Raw genomic sequence first — 17396 nt, 5'->3', positions numbered from 1 at the left:
AGGGGCCCAGTAGCACCCCCCGGAAGAGCCCAAAACTGTACTTTTCAAATGGCTGTAAATCAGAGTCCAATTAACATATCAAAGAGAAAATGGGCAGGATTATTACTTATGCTATGCTGATAAAATAATGTTGAGCTCAGTTTTCAGAAATAAATGGAAAGCTGACATAAAGGCATTTTAAATATTGCTCACTGTAAAATACCACATTTCAGTCTGCCTCTCAAATATATCATAGAGGTTTGCACAATAAACATATTTAGATATCCAGTTTTCCTTAAAATAAATAATTTATTTCGTTTCGTTAATAAAAAGTTTTAAACTACATTACCCACAAGCCTCCGTCGTTCTATCTATGCAAAGGCAACACTAGGGGGCTGTTTTTTGTAGTTCATTGAAGTTATGCTTAGGGTTAGGATTAGGATCTCGCTAAAGATGTCATTTTTGTCAAGATAGCAACACTCCATTGTTGACTTAATATATTACTAATGTGATGATAGCAACAAAACATATTTTTTTACATGATGCGCTGTTTAATATGGGTTAAAAGATAGTCCAACCACAGACTGTCCTGAAAATTCATAGCCAATGACATCAAAGCTGAGCAGCAGCGACACACTTCCTTATCCATGTATGACCGACGTCTTTCGTTTTTCGGCTGAAGGGATAGATTCGGTTAACAATAGATTAAGCTTGCTACTTATTAGATTCTGTTTTATTAACGTCTTCACCTTCCTCCGTTGTTCAGCTTGACAAACATTGGGCAATATTGATGTGCACATGCCCAGCAGTCGCAGACAGACAGACAGATTCCTCTATAATAAATATAAGACACATTTTTAAGATTTGTATTTTTTTTTTGACCAAAGACAAATATATTTACTAATCAAATGACGTGCTTCTAAAATTTACATTGTATATTACATTGTGTTTTAAAGTTAAAATTGTTCACATTTGTGTTTCTGTGATTTACCATTCTCTACCATTTGAACTCTAGGAATAAAAACTGAAATTATAAATGAATGAATGAATGAACAAATAAATACATAAAGCATAATAAACATGCATATTTTTGTAAGGATCTTCCATTATTTATTTAAATGTCAAACTCATTTAAAGACAACATGCCCAAATTACTACACTGCATCCTCTGTCACCAAGCTCGTTTTTGCCACCATAAAGAATAAAAAGGCAGTTATGTTGTAAACATTAACTATTTTCAGTATGCAAATGAAAATGCTTTTATTAAAAAACAAAACAGTAAATACAGTATGTCTTTCAGAGAACACTGGAAAAAGTGTTGTGACCAAAATGTTATACAACACAATGTAAATGTTTCAAACTCACAAAAAAACACCATGAAGACATGCATGTCAAGTGTGCAATATATTTTTAATATGGAGCACTTTTTTTAACTATTGTTTTCATCACTGGTTCTGTAATGTATTCATTATGAGCTTATAATTAAAACAAAGTTACATCTTCTGCAAAAATCAAACCACTGCAAAGTCTAATCACTGATCCAGGGACCATTTCTGTGTGTGTGGGTGATAAAGAGTAAACGAGGTGAGTCCTTGTGCATGATGGAGCTACAGCGTTATCCTCAAACAATCCTGTAAGACAGAAAGGAAGGAAATATTAAATTACATTCAACTTATACATTACACTGTGTTTTGTTTAGACCATAAAAGCAGCCTCTGTAAAAACTTGAGAGTGTGTGTATGTGACAGTGTGTGAACGAGACTGTCCCCGGTCTTAATAATGCCAAAGCACAGCGTCCTTAACACACACTAAACCTCTCCAATAATGCTCCGGAGCGCTATACAAAGCTTAGTGTATCCCATCATGCATCATGTTTTGGAATAAATCGTCAGACTTTTTGCCGAGATCTCACAAGAGGTCATGGGAAGCTGTCCAATGTACAGTATGTGAAATATTGATAATTAGTTATTAAAAATCTCTGTAAACACATAAGTGTCCCATAAGGCAGTGGCTCCCAATCCTGGTCCTGGAGAACCCCAACACTGCACATTTGAGATGTCTCCCTGATCAAACACACCTGATTCAACTCATCAGCTCATCAGTGAAGACTCCAAGGCAGATAAGAGAGACACCTTAACCGTGTAGTGCTGGGGTTCTCCAGGATCAGGATTGGGAAACACAGTCATCAGGTCATGAAAAGTTCGACACACACTTGTGGTTATCATGCTCACTCGAACACTAGGCCAAATACAGGAAAGACTTCAAATAAGTAATCAAGTGGTCAAGTGCAAAGATGGCAAGTGTGGGTATTTGGACAGTGCAACAGTTTAAGAAACAACAAATGCTGTACAAATTATAACAGCAGGAACGTTTGATAAAAGGGACAAACTATCACAGACTTACTGCTGCAAATATCTGCCTCCGCAACTTTCTGTCTTCTCCATTTCTGAAGGAATCCCTCTCCAGAAACACCACTGGGCTGACTGCCTTTACGTCTTTTCAGCTAAAAATAAAAATAAAAATAATAAAAAGGGGAGAGTAAATAAAATTGAATTATATACAGAATGTTAATAATGATCTGTGAGCAAAATATTTAGATATAATATATATATATATATATATATATATATATATATATATATATATATATATATATATATATATATATAAACTGATATGAAAGAACTGCAAGATGGAAAAATGCATGTTTTATTATTTATTTTTAATTGGATTTTTTTTTTTTTTGGATTTACATTAAAAGGTATTAAAAGCATGGTACAGAACATATGATTACTGTGATATCTGTCATATAAAAGCACATAAAAACACTAACATTACAGTGATACAAACATAGCTGGTTTGGTGATTATTGTATTGTTGTATTGATTATTAATATACTATAGTAAAACTACAGTTACAGTTACTAATGTCCTGTTTACTGTGTTTTAACTTCACATTTCATTTATTACTATTGTAAGTGTCGTGATTACCATGATTTTACTACAAATACAACTTACATCATTGATCCTGAAATTAATAATAATATAAAACGGATCGAAGGTCTATGGCACGTCACGTGACAGATAGAGTTTAATCAGACTAATTAGCAGCTGTGTTCATTTATTTAAACGCAATGAAACTCAAAGACAGCCGCGGATGACCGATATAATACAGCGATTAAACATATGGCACTAATTTGATTAATAAATAAGACAGAATACATTTTATAAAAGGCATTAAAAGAGCGTATATACGACTACTCACCCAAACAGTGGAACTGTCACTGATAGCAAGTATCGCGATGTGTGCTGAATGAGACTTCTTGAACGTGATTTCATAGCGATAAACATCTCATGTCCTTGTGTCGAATTCTGACGCCAAAAGTTTCCCATTGAAAGCAATGAAGGTCGTAGTGCTTCGATATTCGACGCCGAGAGGCACATTTGGCGTCATAAAAGTGACGCTAGGGGCGCTTGACCATGCTTCGGTTTTTGACGCCTTTGGAGTGAGAATGGGTTGGCAGATGGGAAGACTTTATTTATACGTCACCAAAATAAACAAAAACACAACTGAAACCAGAGGAGCGTTCAAAGTTACGAGACATAGACTGAAGTCAGATTCCCAGTGAAATGGTCTCAGACAGCAAATGCAATGAGTTTGCATCCTTTTTTTCTGAGAAGATCATCAATATCAAGAAGGCGATTAGCACATCCTCAAGTAATACAGTTAGAAATACCAAGGGTTCACACAAAACAAGGGGAATCTGCTTTTAGTTTCTATGCCGCTCGCAGTTGGAATCAGCTTCCAGAAGAGATCAGATGTGCTAAAACACTAGTACATTTAAATCTAGACTTGAAACTCATCTGTTTAGCTGTGCATTTATTGAATGAGCACTGTGCAATGTCCGAACTGATTGCACTATATTTTCACAGTTTTTTTTAATGTAAAATAATTTTGTAACTGTTTTTAAATTCATTTTAATTAAGTACATTTTTTAATCATTATAAAAGTTTTAAAATTGCTTGTTTTATTTTTGTTATAATTTTTCTTTATGATTATTTTTACTTTCTTTTATGTAAAGCACTTTGAATTACCATTGTGTATGAAATGTGCTATATAAATAAACTTGCCCAGTGTGTTAGTGGGCTTTTATATATATATATATATATATATATATATATATATATATATATATATATATATATATATATATATATATAAACACACACACATACTCATACTACCGGTCAGAGTTTGGGATCAGAATGATTTTTAATGTTTTTTTTACAGGAATTTATTTTACTCATCAAGACAGCATTTATTTGATCAAAAATACTGGAAAACATGTAATATTGTGAAATATTATTAACATTTTTCTATTTTAATATACATGAGGGTGTAATTTATTCATGTGATGTGCAGCTGTATTTTCAGCATCATTCCTCCAGTCTTCAGTGTCACATGATCTTCAGAAATCAGAATAATATGATGGTTTATTATCAGAGTTGTGCTGCTGAAACTGTGATACCTCTTTCAGGATTCTTTGATGAATGAAAAGTTAAAAAGAAGAGCATTTATTTAAAATAGAAGACTTTTCTAACAATATTCACTACAGTTCAATAGTTTGGGGTCAGTCAAATTTTATCCTTTCTTTTTTTTATAAGAAATTGTATTCTTTGTTAGACTTTAGAATCTTTTATTCAGGATGTGTTAAATTGATGAGAAGTGATATCAAAGATAAATATTGTTAGAAGAGATTTATATTTTGAATAAACGCTGTTCTTTTAAAAAAAAAATTATACATCGAAGAATCCTTAAAAAAGTATCGCAGATTCCAAAATAATATTTGGTAGCACAACTATTAATAGTTCTAATAATAAATCATCATATTTTCATGATTTCTAAAGATAATGTGACACTTAAGACTGGAGGAATGATGCTGAAAATACAGCTGCACATCACAGAAATAAATTATATTTTAAAGGATATTAAAATATAAACCATTATTTTATATATTTTATTTTGATAATTTTGAATTATTACTGAAATACAACCTTTTTTGTTTCAAACAGTTCATTGAACAATAATAAATGAATTACCTGAAGCTGACAATGAAGTAAATGTATAATAATTAGCAAAGATGATTAATTTAGTGCTGTAAACGCGCGTGTGAGGGGCGGAGACGCCTGTGAGGACCAAACACAGCAGAATGGTAGGAAACTTCACTCCTCTTATTATTTCTCTTTTACTATAGCGATTTATTTTTAGATACGTGATGTGAGTCTTTCATAGAGTTGTAGAGTTATTAGAGAAATAGAGTTATTTTTTACATTCTTTGGTCAAAGTTTTCAGATCGGCACTTCGGAGCCTGTTCGCGACTCGGTTGATTCAGATCGGCACTTCGGAGCCTGTTCGCGACTCGGTTGATTCAGATCGGCACTTCGGAGCCTGTTCGCGACTCGGTTGATTCAGATCGGCACTTCGGAGCCTGTTCGCGACTCGGTTGATTCAGATCGGCACTTCGGAGCCTGTTCGCGACTCGGTTGATTTCAGATCGGGACTTCGGAGCATGTTTGCGCCCTCGGTTGATTCAGATCAGCACTTCGGAGCCTGTTCGCGACTCGGTTGATTCTGATCGGCACTTCGGAGCCTGTTCGCGACTCGGTTGATTCAGATCGGCACTTCGGAGCCTGTTCGCGACTCGGTTGGTTCAGATCGGGACTTTGGAGCATGTTTGAGATTTTTTTTTATTCAAATCTGGACATCGAACCAGGAAGTGTTTGTCAAACAGGTGATAAATGAAAATTTGGACTTGAGGCTTTTTTTTACCTGTCGATTCAGTATGTACATGGACCCACACACAAAGGTGGACACACTCTAGACTTAATCATCAGTAGGGCTCTAAACTTTTCATCCATTGTTATTAACGACGTAGTGTCACGGATCGCAAGAGGCGAAGACTCAAGAGCAGGCAGATGGGAAGACTTTATTTATACGTCACCAAAATAAACAAAAACACAACTGAAACCAGAGGAGCGTTCAAAGTTACGAGACATAGACTGAAGTCAGATTCCCAGTGAAATGCTCTCAGACAGCAAATGCAATGAGTTTGCATCCTTTTTTTCTGAGAAGATCATCAATATCAAGAAGGCGATTAGCACATCCTCAAGTAATACAGTTAGAAATACCAAGGGTTCACACAAAACAAGGGGAATCTGCTTTTAGTTTCTATGCCGCTCGCAGTTGGAATCAGCTTCCAGAAGAGATCAGATGTGCTATAACACTAGTACATTTAAATCTAGACTTGAAACTCATCTGTTTAGCTGTGCATTTATTGAATGAGCACTGTGCAATGTCCGAACTGATTGCACTATATTTTCACAGTTTTTTTTAATGTAAAATAATTTTGTAACTGTTTTTAAATTCATTTTAATTAAGTACATTTTTTAATCATTATAAAAGTTTTAAAATTGCTTGTTTTATTTTTGTTATAATTTTTCTTTATGATTATTTTTACTTTCTTTTATGTAAAGCACTTTGAATTACCATTGTGTATGAAATGTGCTATATAAATAAACTTGCCCAGTGTGTTAGTGGGCTTTTATATATATATATATATATATATATATATATATATATATATATATATATATATATATATATATAAACACACACACATACTCATACTACCGGTCAGAGTTTAGGATCAGAATGATTTTTAATGTTTTTTTTACAGGAATTTATTTTACTCATCAAGACAGCATTTATTTGATCAAAAATACTGGAAAACATGTAATATTGTGAAATATTATTAACATTTTTCTATTTTAATATACATGAGGGTGTAATTTATTCATGTGATGTGCAGCTGTATTTCAACCCATTCTCACTCCAAAGGCGTCAAAAACCGAAGCATGGTCAAGCGCCCCTAGCGTCACTTTTATGACGCCAAATGTGCCTCTCGGCGTCGAATATCGAAGCACTACGACCTTCATTGCTTTCAATGGGAAACTTTTGGCGTCAGAATTCGACACAAGGACATGAGATGTTTATCGCTATGAAATCACGTTCAAGAAGTCTCATTCAGCACACATCGCGATACTTGCTATCAGTGACAGTTCCACTGTTTGGGTGAGTAGTCGTATATACGCTCTTTTAATGCCTTTTATAAAATGTATTCTGTCTTATTTATTAATCAAATTAGTGCCATATGTTTAATCGCTGTATTATATCGGTCATCCGCGGCTGTCTTTGAGTTTCATTGCGTTTAAATAAATGAACACAGCTGCTAATTAGTCTGATTAAACTCTATCTGTCACGTGACGTGCCATAGACCTTCGATCCGTTTTATATTATTATTAATTTCAGGATCAATGATGTAAGTTGTATTTGTAGTAAAATCATGGTAATCACGACACTTACAATAGTAATAAATGAAATGTGAAGTTAAAACACAGTAAACAGGACATTAGTAACTGTAACTGTAGTTTTACTATAGTATATTAATAATCAATACAACAATACAATAATCACCAAACCAGCTATGTTTGTATCACTGTAATGTTAGTGTTTTTATGTGCTTTTATATGACAGATATCACAGTAATCATATGTTCTGTACCATGCTTTTAATACCTTTTAATGTAAATCCAAAAAAAAAAAAATCCAATTAAAAATAAATAATAAAACATGCATTTTTCCATCTTGCAGTTCTTTCATATCAGTTTATATATATATATATATATATATATATATATATATATATATATATATATATATATATATATATATATATAATATCTAAATATTTTGCTCACAGATCATTATTAACATTCTGTATATAATTCAATTTTATTTACTCTCCCCTTTTTATTATTTTTATTTTTATTTTTAGCTGAAAAGACGTAAAGGCAGTCAGCCCAGTGGTGTTTCTGGAGAGGGATTCCTTCAGAAATGGAGAAGACAGAAAGCTGCGGAGGCAGATATTTGCAGCAGTAAGTCTGTGATAGTTTGTCCCTTTTATCAAACGTTCCTGCTGTTATAATTTGTACAGCATTTGTTGTTTCTTAAACTGTTGCACTGTCCAAATACCCACACTTGCCATCTTTGCACTTGACCACTTGATTACTTATTTGAAGTCTTTCCTGTATTTGGCCTAGTGTTCGAGTGAGCATGATAACCACAAGTGTGTGTCGAACTTTTCATGACCTGATGACTGTGTTTCCCAATCCTGATCCTGGAGAACCCCAGCACTACACGGTTAAGGTGTCTCTCTTATCTGCCTTGGAGTCTTCACTGATGAGCTGATGAGTTGAATCAGGTGTGTTTGATCAGGGAGACATCTCAAATGTGCAGTGTTGGGGTTCTCCAGGACCAGGATTGGGAGCCACTGCCTTATGGGACACTTATGTGTTTACAGAGATTTTTAATAACTAATTATCAATATTTCACATACTGTACATTGGACAGCTTCCCATGACCTCTTGTGAGATCTCGGCAAAAAGTCTGACGATTTATTCCAAAACATGATGCATGATGGGATACACTAAGCTTTGTATAGCGCTCCGGAGCATTATTGGAGAGGTTTAGTGTGTGTTAAGGACGCTGTGCTTTGGCATTATTAAGACCGGGGACAGTCTCGTTCACACACTGTCACATACACACACTCTCAAGTTTTTACAGAGGCTGCTTTTATGGTCTAAACAAAACACAGTGTAATGTATAAGTTGAATGTAATTTAATATTTCCTTCCTTTCTGTCTTACAGGATTGTTTGAGGATAACGCTGTAGCTCCATCATGCACAAGGACTCACCTCGTTTACTCTTTATCACCCACACACACAGAAATGGTCCCTGGATCAGTGATTAGACTTTGCAGTGGTTTGATTTTTGCAGAAGATGTAACTTTGTTTTAATTATAAGCTCATAATGAATACATTACAGAACCAGTGATGAAAACAATAGTTAAAAAAAGTGCTCCATATTAAAAATATATTGCACACTTGACATGCATGTCTTCATGGTGTTTTTTTGTGAGTTTGAAACATTTACATTGTGTTGTATAACATTTTGGTCACAACACTTTTTCCAGTGTTCTCTGAAAGACATACTGTATTTACTGTTTTGTTTTTTAATAAAAGCATTTTCATTTGCATACTGAAAATAGTTAATGTTTACAACATAACTGCCTTTTTATTCTTTATGGTGGCAAAAACGAGCTTGGTGACAGAGGATGCAGTGTAGTAATTTGGGCATGTTGTCTTTAAATGAGTTTGACATTTAAATAAATAATGGAAGATCCTTACAAAAATATGCATGTTTATTATGCTTTATGTATTTATTTGTTCATTCATTCATTCATTTATAATTTCAGTTTTTATTCCTAGAGTTCAAATGGTAGAGAATGGTAAATCACAGAAACACAAATGTGAACAATTTTAACTTTAAAACACAATGTAATATACAATGTAAATTTTAGAAGCACGTCATTTGATTAGTAAATATATTTGTCTTTGGTCAAAAAAAAAAATACAAATCTTAAAAATGTGTCTTATATTTATTATAGAGGAATCTGTCTGTCTGTCTGCGACTGCTGGGCATGTGCACATCAATATTGCCCAATGTTTGTCAAGCTGAACAACGGAGGAAGGTGAAGACGTTAATAAAACAGAATCTAATAAGTAGCAAGCTTAATCTATTGTTAACCGAATCTATCCCTTCAGCCGAAAAACGAAAGACGTCGGTCATACATGGATAAGGAAGTGTGTCGCTGCTGCTCAGCTTTGATGTCATTGGCTATGAATTTTCAGGACAGTCTGTGGTTGGACTATCTTTTAACCCATATTAAACAGCGCATCATGTAAAAAAATATGTTTTGTTGCTATCATCACATTAGTAATATATTAAGTCAACAATGGAGTGTTGCTATCTTGACAAAAATGACATCTTTAGCGAGATCCTAATCCTAACCCTAAGCATAACTTCAATGAACTACAAAAAACAGCCCCCTAGTGTTGCCTTTGCATAGATAGAACGACGGAGGCTTGTGGGTAATGTAGTTTAAAACTTTTTATTAACGAAACGAAATAAATTATTTATTTTAAGGAAAACTGGATATCTAAATATGTTTATTGTGCAAACCTCTATGATATATTTGAGAGGCAGACTGAAATGTGGTATTTTACAGTGAGCAATATTTAAAATGCCTTTATGTCAGCTTTCCATTTATTTCTGAAAACTGAGCTCAACATTATTTTATCAGCATAGCATAAGTAATAATCCTGCCCATTTTCTCTTTGATATGTTAATTGGACTCTGATTTACAGCCATTTGAAAAGTACAGTTTTGGGCTCTTCCGGGGGGTGCTACTGGGCCCCTGGGGGTAGAAGGGCAGTAAAACCTACATATATGTATTCTACTCATCATGGACAACAAACTGAGCTGAGTCACATTTATATCTGACAGTTTTCACAGTCCTCTGTTTTTTATTCTATTCATCATGACTATTATACCTTTTGACAGGACATTGTGAGGCCATCTGATGAAACATTGAAAAATTAGAAAGAAATGATTTAATAATGAAAATAATAGATTATTTATTTGATTTTTGAAGTATATGGCAAGAAATATAATGGATGAACCTGCAACAACTTGCCTTTATCTATTCCCCACCTGTAAAGCAGTAATCAAGGACAATGTATACACATTGTGATACTTCACTATTACACAAGGACAAATTCATGCAGTGCTAAGAATATTAATTTATATATATATATATATAACTATTTAGCAAAAATCAGTGTAAAAATGTCCTCCTCACCCCCGTATCTTGCTCCTCAGGTGCTGGACATCATGTGCGTGCTCTTGGTTTTAATGCAGTACAAGATCCCATTGATCATTCCTGCTACATTCTCAGTTATCCATCAAGTGTTTGTAACAATAAAGCCCATGGCACCATCTTGTAATGCAGAATAGTTAATCTCGTAACTCCCTTTATTTCACTAAAAAATTTGCATATTTGTTACTAAAATATAAAAAAATTACTTTCTGGTGTACTGATGTCCCAGATGTTATTAATCTGATCAAAAATGTTTATGTCTTAAATAAAAAAATAATCCCAATAATTAATATGTAGTTTTTCCAAGTCTAAAATAAACACATATCAGCCTACCTAGTAAAATTATGTATTTAACAAGAATCTTCAGAACACAATATTCACCATTTTCATTTTATTGAAGCATAGACTATAAAGTTGATAAAGTAGCATCAAGACGAATAAGATTCAATGAAAATAATTATCATCAAAAATACATTAACTTCATATATAAATCAGTTCACACAGATGAGTGATGAAATGTCCTTAAAAGTCACACAGTCCCATCCAGTCAACTGTGATACAGATCATGTGATACATATAAGACATGTGGTACTGTTCCAGAAAATAATGATTCCCATCATCACATCTAAACTGGTTTCATCTCCCCATCGTGATCTTCTTCTCTCGTGTCTGGAAACAGTTTGTGGTTGATATCCAGCACTGATGTGGTGTAGCTTGTTCTCAGCCCAGAGGATCTCTCAGTCCTAACATCCCAGACCTGGTCAAAGTGAAACAAACAATCCAGATGAAGTTGTTTAATGGACAGAGAGCTCAGCTTATGTTCTGTGTGATTTTAGCAGTGTGAGCAACTATGACCCTTGTAGTACTGTACACTTACCATTCTTCAAGCTGTTTTGAGACCTTTTGAGAAGCTTTTTCTCTGAAGACAATTTACCACATCCTCTTCTTTCACTCCTTTCAAGAGCATCACTTGGTCAAAACCCCTCATTTGGCTGATGAGATCATCTGTACAAATTAAAATACTGCAATAAAAATTAAAGAATTAAGAAAAAGTTACAGAAGCAAAGGTCTTGCTCATGAGACATTAGCATGTGTAGTTCTCAGAGACTCTAGAATTCATCTATTGTTGCAGTAAATGTGTTTTCTTCCTCTAGAATCTTTCTCCAAAGTTCCTGACTTCTCTCACAAATGTGTTTTAGTCTGTGCAGTGTACAGTTCTGTGAGAGATCATCATAAAATGTTGTATAACACAGCATTGCTTCAACACACACATACCAGAGGACTTCTGTTTGTTTGAGCACAAGATGGCCATCTTCATTCCTCATCCTGAGCAAATCATTTCCTTGGTCTTCCTTCTCTTCTGTGAAACAAGATAATCTCTACTTACTCTGTGTGCAAATAATATTGCTCATTAAACATAATTAAGTTAATTTAAAGTAAGATTCAGACCAGAGCATTTGAGGAGTAAATGTTGATTAAAAAAATATTCTAAACAAATGTACCTGGGAAGAGCTGATCATGGCAAGATTCGCTGAGACTCAGTAATAGCTCTTTTAGTTTTTAGGAAGGTTTGTGAGGGTTGGCTCTTGAGTGAGTTGTTGAGCTTGATATTTTAGACCTGAAAAAGAAGAACAGCATTAGGATTATCTGCAAAAAATCCTGTAAGACAGAAAGAAGGAAATATTATTAATTACGTGCAACTTGTACATTACACCTCTGTAAAGATGCTGTATAATTAAAAGTTAAATGCATCCATTATTGAAAGCAAGTAATTAATAGCAAGCTATAGTCATATGAATTCTTTTGATAGTGTCAGATGAGACCGTCCTGGGGCTTGTACAATATCATACAAGTGTTAAACTGGATTATTAAGACTGTGATGTGTTTAGGGATCATTTTTAAGACTTTGACCCTGTCCAGATACCCACACTTGCAGTCTTGGCCACTTGAGAGTGTGTGTACGTGACAGTGTGTGAACGAGACTGTCTTAATAATGCCAAAGCACAGCGTCCTTAACACACACTAAACCTCTCCAATACTGCTCCGGAGCGCTATACCAAGCTTAGTGTATCCCATCATGCATCATGTTTTGGAATAAATCGTCAGACTTTTTGCCGAGATCTCACAAGAGGTCATGGGAAGCTGTCCAATGTACAGTATGTGAAATATTGATAATTAGTTATTAAAAATCTCTGTAAACACATAAGTGTCCCATAAGGCAGTGGCTCCCAATCCTGGTCCTGGAGAACCCCAACACTGCACATTTGAGATGTCTCCCTGATCAAACACACCTGATTCAACTCATCAGCTCATCAGTGAAGACTCCAAGGCAGATAAGAGAGACACCTTAACCGTGTAGTGCTGGGGTTCTCCAGGATCAGGATTGGGAAACACAGTCATCAGGTCATGAAAAGTTCGACACACACTTGTGGTTATCATGCTCACTCGAACACTAGGCCAAATACAGGAAAGACTTCAAATAAGTAATCAAGTGGTCAAGTGCAAAGATGGCAAGTGTGGGTATTTGGACAGTGCAACAGTTTAAGAAACAACAAATGCTGTACAAATTATAACAGCAGGAACGTTTGATAAAAGGGACAAACTATCACAGACTTACTGCTGCAAATATCTGCCTCCGCAGCTTTCTGTCTTCTCCATTTCTGAAGGAATCCCTCTCCAGAAACACCACTGGGCTGACTGCCTTTACGTCTTTTCAGCAAAAAATAAAAATAAAAATAATAAAAAGGGGAGAGTAAATAAAATTGAATTATATACAGAATGTTAATAATGATCTGTGAGCAAAATATTTAGATATAATATATATATATATATATATATATATATATATATATATATATATATATATATATATATATATATAAACTGATATGAAAGAACTGCAAGATGGAAAAATGCATGTTTTATTATTTATTTTTAATTGGATTTTTTTTTTTTTTTTTGGATTTACATTAAAAGGTATTAAAAGCATGGTACAGAACATATGATTACTGTGATATCTGTCATATAAAAGCACATAAAAACACTAACATTACAGTGATACAAACATAGCTGGTTTGGTGATTATTGTATTGTTGTATTGATTATTAATATACTATAGTAAAACTACAGTTACAGTTACTAATGTCCTGTTTACTGTGTTTTAACTTCACATTTCATTTATTACTATTGTAAGTGTCGTGATTACCATGATTTTACTACAAATACAACTTACATCATTGATCCTGAAATTAATAATAATATAAAACGGATCGAAGGTCTATGGCACGTCACGTGACAGATAGAGTTTAATCAGACTAATTAGCAGCTGTGTTCATTTATTTAAACGCAATGAAACTCAAAGACAGCCGCGGATGACCGATATAATACAGCGATTAAACATATGGCACTAATTTGATTAATAAATAAGACAGAATACATTTTATAAAAGGCATTAAAAGAGCGTATATACGACTACTCACCCAAACTGTGGAACTGTCACTGATAGCAAGTATCGCGATGTGTGCTGAATGAGACTTCTTGAACGTGATTTCATAGCGATAAACATCTCATGTCCTCGTGTCGAATTCTGACGCCAAAAGTTTCCCATTGAAAGCAATGAAGGTCGTAGTGCTTCGATATTCGACGCCGAGAGGCACATTTGGCGTCATAAAAGTGACGCTAGGGGCGCTTGACCATGCTTCGGTTTTTGACGCCTTTGGAGTGAGAATGGGTTGCGTTTTCAGTCGCGAACTATTGAAGACAAAAGCGATGACCCTCCGTACCTCTCAGGCTGACATGTTGATGTGATATCTGATTTAAGTGGGCGTGGTGTGTGTAAGGTAGAGAGGGCATGACTGATGATTGTCCTGATCCAGTCACGACGCTATTCTCAGCCTGCGCTCCAGCTGAGTAATCAACTTTATTTAAAAAAATAATTTATATATTTTATATTCAAACTGAAAACATGATTTGATTAACACTCAAGTCATTCAAGTCATCGTGTCTCAAGTCAAGTCCCGAGTCTTTAACTTCCAAGTCCGAGTCAAGTCTCAAGTCATAAAAATAACGGCTCGAGTCCAAGTCACCAAGTCACAAGTCCCCATGTCTGGCTACAGGTGCAGTGTATATCGAGATATACTAACCTGCGTTCTCTTCCCAGAATGGCAGTTTTTAACAGATATCTCCGAGCGAATAAAAAGCTAGACACAAACTAATCTCGCCCATGTTAAGGCGTAACAAATACTTAGAAACACAAGGCACACAACTTAATTCGCGGACAGAAACAGTCAAAACCTCAGTTTACAGCAGATAAACTCATTCCACTGCAAAGCGCTCGATTTACTACAGAGAAGTTATCAATGTACTCCGGAGAGAAAGCATGAATGAACACGTAACCCCTTTTAACCAGCTGGGCAGCCTCCGATTGGCTCTGAAGCGGCGCCTTAATGATGATTGACGTCCAACTCGGCCAATCACAGCAACCTGTGAGCAGAGAGAGTAAACTAGAGACAGAGAAGATAATGAGCACAACAACCGACACGTGCTCAATACACCAGCGTGCACAGATAAATGAAAACAGAATACACGTGGAGCGTAACATAGAGGTAGTAACTATAGCAACCGTTGTGATCTTTGCCGTATGTTGTCAGAAACTACTGTGAAACACTTAGTATAAACACTTAAGGGTGACCGTTAAGAGGTTTCTTGCAACGCTCTTAATGTAATCCCTTACCTCAGGAATTTTTTCTCCCTCAGGGAAACCCTCACTAAAGGAGTTTCATGCAACCGGGCACTGATCTTTCCTTTATTGCAAATACTTTTTTTAATTTAATCTTATAACTTTTTTACAATATTCAAAAATGTTTTAGATGCACGTGTGTGTGTGTGTGCATATATATATATATAATGTGACGAGCACAGCGTCGCCCTGGAAACCAACAGAGAACACCTGCAAGTCCTCGTCACAGGCTGATCGGTCACAGATGCTCCCCATCAGCCTACACGCTCTTAAGCAGCACACGCTGCCCTCAAATGACGGTCTCGAACAGAATGCAACGCTGGTCTAATTCCTCTCTCATTTCTTCGCAGAAAGCAGCGAGTGACCGTCAGCCAGGAGTGGTTCTAGGGTGATTGGAGATCCGGGGCTTAGCCCAGAAAAATTCATGTATGTGACTTTTTTATTTTAATAAATCAGAACGATTTACCTTGTTTAAAATATACAAAAACCAACTTAAAACGTTTTATTTAAAGTATTGAGGAAAATACACTTGCCTTATGCAAACAAAAATTAAGAACTGCAAAACAAATGAAACCGCGCGAAAGCAATGATTTTGCAATACATATTTTCCATGGTCATATCTATTAATTTATTTGCAACGCTGCTTTTATTGTCAGTCTAGTTTGAGCTTGCGATGCCATTTTTCCTTTGCGCTTCACTTTTCTACACGTCTCTCTTTGTGGCACTGTTTTGACGTGGGGGCGGAGTCAATGGACGGGGGCGTGTACAACATGCCTCAATGGAAGTGACGTCATCGGCCCTAGACGCAGCTCACTGATCCAGGTGCTGTCATGATGAGCAGAGACTTTCGAGTGGATCGTTTATTTTTATTCAGTAGCATTAAAACCTTCAGGTTTTCGTTTTATTTACTTTATTAACAAATGTATATGTATTAGCAGCGTTTGCTCAAGTTAAAGAAGTTGTTAACATGAACATCTGCTGTTTGTTTCTCTCGATGTGCACACTTTTATAGCATTGTGTGGGATCGCAAATCATTTGAGTCAGTTCGGGAGTTCGTAGCTCGTTCGCGAATCATTTGAGTCAGTTCGGGAGTTCGTAGCGGGATCGCGAATCATTTGAGTGAATTTGGGGATTGCAAATCATTTGAGTCAGTTCGGGAGTTCGTAGCTGGTTTGCAAATCATTTGAGTCATCTGACTCCAGTTTGGGAGTTGGAGCGGGATCGCGAATCATTTGAGTCAGTTTGGGAATCGCAAATCATTTGAATCAGCTCGGGAGTTCATAGCGGGTTCGTGAATCATTTGAGTCAGTTCGGGAGTTCGGAGCGGTGTGTGTTTCCTAAAGACTGTGTTGCGCAACCGTTAGATGTTCAAAATGTAACGTTAAATCAGACACAATTTAAAACCGAAAAGAAATAATACTAAGATTAAAAGTTACAGATACCTGAAGCTGTTGTATCTTGGCGTTCAAGTGTTTTGGCTGGGGTTTTTTTTTTTAAGATGAATTTTGCGATTTCCATTTTCAAATAAATTGATCTAGTAAAATACTACACGCCAACAAACCGCCTGCTCATTTCATTGGCTGGATCGTACAGATGCTCCTCGATGGTTGGCCAGTTTACATGTCAGTCAGAAGCACTAGACTCAGTGGGCGGTTTTCGTTGGGTGTGAATGACAACGCGTAACTTACTTGGGTAAATTTACAGACACTGTGGACGAGTCGAGAGATATTTATTTAAATTCTAATATAAATCACTTTATTGGGCATGAAAACTCATTGATGGCATGGTAGTAATAAAAACATTCGGGGCTCCAGCCCCCTTAGCCCACCCCTAATGCCGCCCC

The 17396-nt window shown here is 35.5% G+C and overlaps 1 long non-coding RNA gene across 1 annotated transcript; it reads right to left on the bottom strand.

Annotated features, from left to right (window-relative positions):
- Window positions 1-11213: 11213 nt before the first annotated feature.
- Window positions 11214-13521, bottom strand: LOC127978938 (uncharacterized). Its single transcript, XR_008158674.1, has 5 exons — window positions 13433-13521; window positions 12318-12433; window positions 12091-12175; window positions 11693-11820; window positions 11214-11572 (listed from the first exon to the last, which is right to left on the bottom strand). It is a non-coding gene; the product is annotated as an uncharacterized LOC127978938 (long non-coding RNA).
- Between the last annotated feature and the right edge of the window lie 3875 nt (window positions 13522-17396).

This window comes from Carassius gibelio, chromosome B19, assembly GCF_023724105.1.
Source record: "Carassius gibelio isolate Cgi1373 ecotype wild population from Czech Republic chromosome B19, carGib1.2-hapl.c, whole genome shotgun sequence".
NCBI lineage: Eukaryota > Metazoa > Chordata > Actinopteri > Cypriniformes > Cyprinidae > Carassius > Carassius gibelio.
This window is presented reverse-complemented; position numbering and strand designations above follow the sequence as displayed.